This window comes from Sinocyclocheilus grahami, unplaced genomic scaffold (genome assembly GCF_001515645.1).
Source record: "Sinocyclocheilus grahami isolate Dianchi unplaced genomic scaffold, SAMN03320097.WGS_v1.1 scaffold1579.1, whole genome shotgun sequence".
Taxonomy (NCBI): Eukaryota; Metazoa; Chordata; class Actinopteri; order Cypriniformes; family Cyprinidae; genus Sinocyclocheilus; species Sinocyclocheilus grahami.
In genome coordinates, this window is record NW_015506758.1 from 17,432 (window position 1) to 23,273 (window position 5,842).

The 5,842-nt window shown below is 38.1% G+C and overlaps 1 long non-coding RNA gene across 2 annotated transcripts; it reads right to left on the bottom strand.

Moving 5' to 3' along the window:
* Positions 1-4,369: 4,369 nt before the first annotated feature.
* Positions 4,370-5,258, bottom strand: LOC107571316 (uncharacterized). Of its 2 annotated transcripts, none has more exons than XR_001607165.1 (3): positions 5,171-5,258; positions 4,569-4,686; positions 4,370-4,464 (listed from the first exon to the last, which is right to left on the bottom strand). It is a non-coding gene; the product is annotated as an uncharacterized lncRNA (long non-coding RNA). The 2 variants fall into 2 exon arrangements; XR_001607164.1 differs by having other exon boundaries at positions 4,370-4,474.
* Positions 5,259-5,842: the final 584 nt, after the last annotated feature.

Sequence of the window (5,842 nt, forward strand, 5' to 3'; positions counted from 1 at the left end):
GTAAATAGATTTTAATGCCTTAAAAAATATTACAAGTTCAGAATTGCCACCTTAACACAGCCAGTATGTGTGCCTTGAGAAACACGTTCAAATTTGTCTCTTAATGCGGTCAAACTGTGCGTGTCTACACGTACCAAATAAACGCGGCAAAAACTGACGCCTTAACGCGGCCAAAACGTGCGTGTCTACACGTACAAAAGAAACGCATTCAAAATTGCCGCGTTAACGCGGGCAAATTGTGCGTGTTGACACGGTCACATTTCACGCGTTCCGTTTAAAGAGTTTTGGCGCCGTCCGCCTTCCATACTTGTGTGCAGGCTTTAGGTGTGAGTCAGACAGCAAGACCAGATGGCAAAGAGTTGTTTTCTGCAACTTATTGCACTTAACACTTTTTAACGTCACGCAATTCTCTGCTATATGCGTCGAACTAAAACTTTGACCTTTTGCAACGTTTTGATTTAAGTAGCCTATTATTAAAATGATAATGATATCGCACGCGGTTGCGATATGCATATTGCGATATTTCAATATATCGTGCAGCCCTAACTGCCGTCGTGTTCTACTTGCCGTTTCTGGAAGAGGGTAAGGAACGGAGACTGTTGGCAGCAAGTTATGTTTTCCCCAGAATGCCATGCTTTCTTCCCCGCCTTGTTTCTAATCAGCGTATTACAGCAGGTGTGTGTGTGACATCATTCAAGTATGTCACAAGCTTGTGCACACTTTGGTCAGAGCAGCAAGACCTCGATTTCTGTGTTTAAATGTCTGTATATTTTGATTAAAATCGACGTTTGCCATCTGTTGATACTATTATGCTTGCTGTGATTATGAGCTTTATTGCATTATTTAGATCGAAGTATCATGAGGAAAAGTTTAATCGCAATATTGTCAAAATCTCATAATCACATTAAGAGGGTGCATGTAAACACTGAATGATTCAATTGGCCATTCAAAAAGACAGTCACTTGTTTCATTCCTGAATGAATCAGCCGTTCCAACTAATCAATTGAATGAATAATTCAGTGATAAAATCAGTAACTTGGCGCCACCTGCTGGCAGTTGGTTTCATTTTAAAGTATCATTTCAGTTATTTGAATAATTTAATGTTTTTATATTCAAAAATGTTTATTTAAAACATTAATCTCAACATGAATATATGAACTTAATTGCACTCATGCCACCACTGAGCCTCATTAAACTTCTGAAAATGTAGGCCTACCTACAAGCCACTTTTGTGTTCTTCTCTGCCACCTCTGTAGTACAAATTATTTTTTTATTAATACGAATTTCTTATGATTGGTAAATTATTCCTCTTTTACTTCTTATATTGTTTTAATTAGAAATTTTAAAAAGCTTAAATGTATTTTTGTTTTTATTTGACATAGACGATGACATAATTTTATAAAAAAAAAATCATTACAAATGTAAAAAAAAAACAATCCTCTGTAAATCACTTTGAGTCAAATATCACCGTGTATAGGGAAGGCTAATTTTTTATCTGAATTTTTGAGGTCTTAAGGAGACAGCAGCCTAAATAAACCTGCTGCTGTCTGTCATTGCTGTCTGTTTATACAGTAAAGACTATCCTGTGTTTATTTCACAGCTATTGTAGTTAAATGTAACTGAAAAAAATGAAGTACCATTAATTTCATTTATATCTTATTTTGTTTGCGCTATTGCTTGTCATTTATTTATTTGTTCTTATTGTATTATTACTATTTACTTGGATTTATTTTTAAAAATAAATTCAATTCTGAGTTTGAGCGCACATGATTCTTGGGTGGGGAGGGGGCAGTTGTATGAAATTAATTTAACTCATAAGGTTTGCCTTTCAAATAAATATTACAAAATGGTTAATTCTGTTATCCTCTCTCCCCCAGGGCCATGCTCAGACCAGCACTCCTGACATCCCAACACCTAAGATGATGTTTAAAGGCTGTAGTGAGGGTCATCCCATGCAGTATGACCACATTGTGCTCATGTTGGATGGCCAGTTAATCACCCAGGAGAGTGAGGACAACTCAATGGCACTGGGCCTCCTCCTGTTTATATATTTTGTGTTTGGTATACTAAAGGACTGAAAAAGACCCTGACCTTTTTGGAGTGTGTTGTTTTGAAATTGAAGAATGCAGATAGACTTTCTGTTACTGTAAAAAGGGTGTACAACTCAATTTGCATGTAGACCTTAGGGGTTAATGTTCTCTCTTTCTGGGCCTCTTCCAGTTCTAGCTTCAGTTTCTATTGTTTTTGAAATCTGGAAGGACTTACAGAAATGTTAAAGGGGTCATATGATGCAATTAAAATTTTTCCTTTCTCTTTGGAGTGTTACAAGCTCTTGGTGCATAAAGAAGATCTGTAAAGTTGCAAAGACTAAAGTCTCAAATCCAAAGATATATTCTTTATAAAAGTTAAGATTCAACCACGCCTACCTAAAACGGCTCTTTCTAACACGCCCCCACATGTCTACATCACGATGTGGGAAGATTTGCATAACGCCGCCCAAATGTTCACGCAAAGAAAGAAGGCGTAACTTTTATTCTCACTGTATTATTGTTGTTGCCGCCGCCGCCATGTCGTGAAGGCGCTGTGTGTTTCGCTGTGAAAGCGAAACTACTTTGGTTGGCCTTCCAAAAGAGGACGATATCCGCTTCGTCATGCCTGGAGCTGATCCATGCTGGTCGCTGAGGAAATACATCAACTTTGCGCTGTCGATCGCCGGATCGGCTTTCAACGTGGACGAAGCGGATTCCAGCCCGGGGTCGTCACATGTGGTTGCCGCAAGCCTCCTTCGTCGAATCCGCCGGCCGCACCGTTCTCAAGCCAGCCCGCCTCTTCTCACTCAAGCCGGCCTCCGCTCACTCAGGGCCGCGGTGTGTGACACGGTTTCGTTGTGAAGGCGAAACTACTTTGTTTGGCCTTCCAAAAGAGGACACGACTAGAAATCAGTGGTTAAGTTGTATTTACAACACTGTTCCAGAACAGTTTAACCCAAATATTTAGATGTGTCCAGCGCATTTTATGGAGGACTGTTTCCTGATCCTGTTCTGACTCGCAGACTGTAAGTAAGTTTTTTTATATATAAAGAATTTGCCACTGACGATTCAAACGCGAGTTTTTTGGGCAGTGTAGAGTAGCACTTGTTGTTTGTCATTTCTCAGATCACAAATGCAGACATGGTTTTATGTTTACGTGGTGCAATGCAATGCAACGCGTAAAAACACAGTATAAGTCATTTAAGTCATTATAATCCGTAATTATGTCCCCACTGGATGCAACAAATGCCTCGTTTATAATGGGTTTTAATGTTTTTGTCTCGTCGCTCCGGCCGAGACACGGCATCACAATATGGCAAGGGGCGTAACATTTCCCTCACACGCTTGAGGTATTCGGCAAATCACAACGCACTGGATAGCTGACCAATCAGAGCACACCTCGCTTTTCAAACCGATGAGCTTTGTAAATATCGACGCATTTCAGAAAGGCGGGGCATAGAGGAGAAACAATAATGTACAGTATGTGGAAAATAATGTGTTTTTTGAACCTTAAACCGCATAAACACATTTCATTACACCAAATACACAAAATAATGTTATTTTTAGCTGTTGACAGTAAAAGATACTGCAGGACTTCAGAGTGTACAACTCAATTTGTGTTTGTGTATTATCAATCTTCAGTAATCTCACTCATTTTTAATTTAACCAAATGTAAAAAATGTTGTTGGCCAAAAAGAGACCTGATTACAAAGCTACAGTAAATATATTTAAACTTAGGATATTTCTTGTTGCGTTATGTTATTTGTGTGTAAATGGGGAGTATATTGTGTAAGAATGTATATGTATATGAAACAAATTAAAAGATTTTGGAAATGTATTTTGTTTCTCAGTAAGCATTTTGTACAGGATCTTTAATCTTTGAAGCCGCAATTTGGTAAGAAACGATTAGTTATTCATCTTTTAAGTAAACGTGTAATTTAGAAGCATATTGGCTCATCTATGGTATAATATATAGCACCTCTAATGGTTCTGTATAACACAATTTGACAAATGTGCTATAAAGCTTCTTATCTTTAAGAATATGTGCCATATAGTACCAAACGAGGTGTCCCTATGATTAAAAGCCAAAGAACCACTGTTGAACACCATTTTTGAGAAAAAGTGCTACATGGCACCTCTTATGGTTCTACACAGCACCATTTGACAAAGTGCTATATGGCACCTCTACATAGCACCATTTGACAAAGGTGCTATATAGCACCTGTAAAAATAGGTGCTAAATAGCACTAAAAGTGGTTCCCATATGATTACGAGCCAAAGAACCGCTTTTAGTGCTATATAGCACAATTTTTTTTAGAGTGCATGATGACGACCCTGAACCACACAACCTTGAATAAGAGCAGGAGAACATGTATCTGACTGCTGCTGTGTCTGCTCCAAACATTTGTGTGCTGCTCTCCATGAGCATGGCTATCTGTAAAACACTGAAACAGAGTAAAACATTTTACAATTCATTTTGTCAGCACTTCATTTCATATGTTTACAATTACATGCTAATTTTTGTCATAGCTTCTTTACTTTTGTGGTGTAGTGGGCTAAAGCACTAAGCTGGTCAGCAAAAGCTTGCTGGATCAATCTCCGCAGTCGTCACCATGGCTGTCTTTACTCCAGGTTGCTGCAGAGGGATTTGGGGTCCCTGTATTAAGAGCACTGTAAGTCACTTCGGATAAAAGTGTCTGACAAATGAATAAATGTAAATGTGATTTTTGTAAATCCTTTTTTGTGTCTTGGGCACAAATGCTTAATTATTGCTGCTTATTGCTTAAAGTTTATTTCTTCAAGGTACTACTATAATATAAATGCATGCATATATTTCATACAGTTTCTTTTTGGGGGGTTTAAAGGGTTAGTTCATCCAAACATAAATTCAGTCATTATTTACTCGCCTCCACACTGTTCAATCCTTGTTTTTTTGTTGTTGTTTTTTTCCTGAACACAAAAGGTGATTTTAGTTAATTTTGTCCTGCTGGTTTCTGTTCATACAATATCAGTCAATGGAGCCTGACTTTCAGAAGCTTCATGACTTTATTTGATGATGTTTTTGAAGCTTCTGAAACTCGAGCTTCATTGACTGATGTTGTATGAACCAAAACCAGCAGGACAAAATTGACAAAACTCACATCCTCAATGTCTTTTGGTCTTTCTCTAGATGTTCTCACTGGCTCTGGGCTCACTGAGGATGAAGAGACCACAGCAACATCCGGCCCAGATGAGTAAGGGCAGGTGGAGTGATGGAGCGTCTCATCCATGGCACTGGACCATTTCCAGGATGCTACTGTGGACTTCTCCATCCTCACTGCTCACACCAGTCTGTGGACATTTCAGATCATACAAAAATGCACAAACACAATACAAAAGCAGTCATTTTAACAGCACAATGTCATTTGATTTCTGTATTAGAAGTAATAGAATGATCTTAATTTATTTTTTTGTTTCCAGTTTTCCCTTTTTTTTTTTAAATGCTGCCATCACCTTTCCTTGCAGGTCCTGCTCCACCACAAAAGCTCTGCAGCAAATGGAATCAAGAATCAGAAAAGTGCTGTGATAACTATGTTTGAAATTACAATAATTAAAATAAACTACAACTTAACTACAACAAATATTTAAAAGATGTTTTATTAATTTCTGTAGAATACTCACTCAAAGCCTTTGATGGCAGCATTCCTTCATCAGTCACTCTGCACCAGATAAACACACGTGTGTGTCATCTGTCACTGTAACATCCAGACAAGATTCAAGTTACCTCTGTGATTTATCTGCTCAATACTGCATTTATATGTTGTGTTAACTTG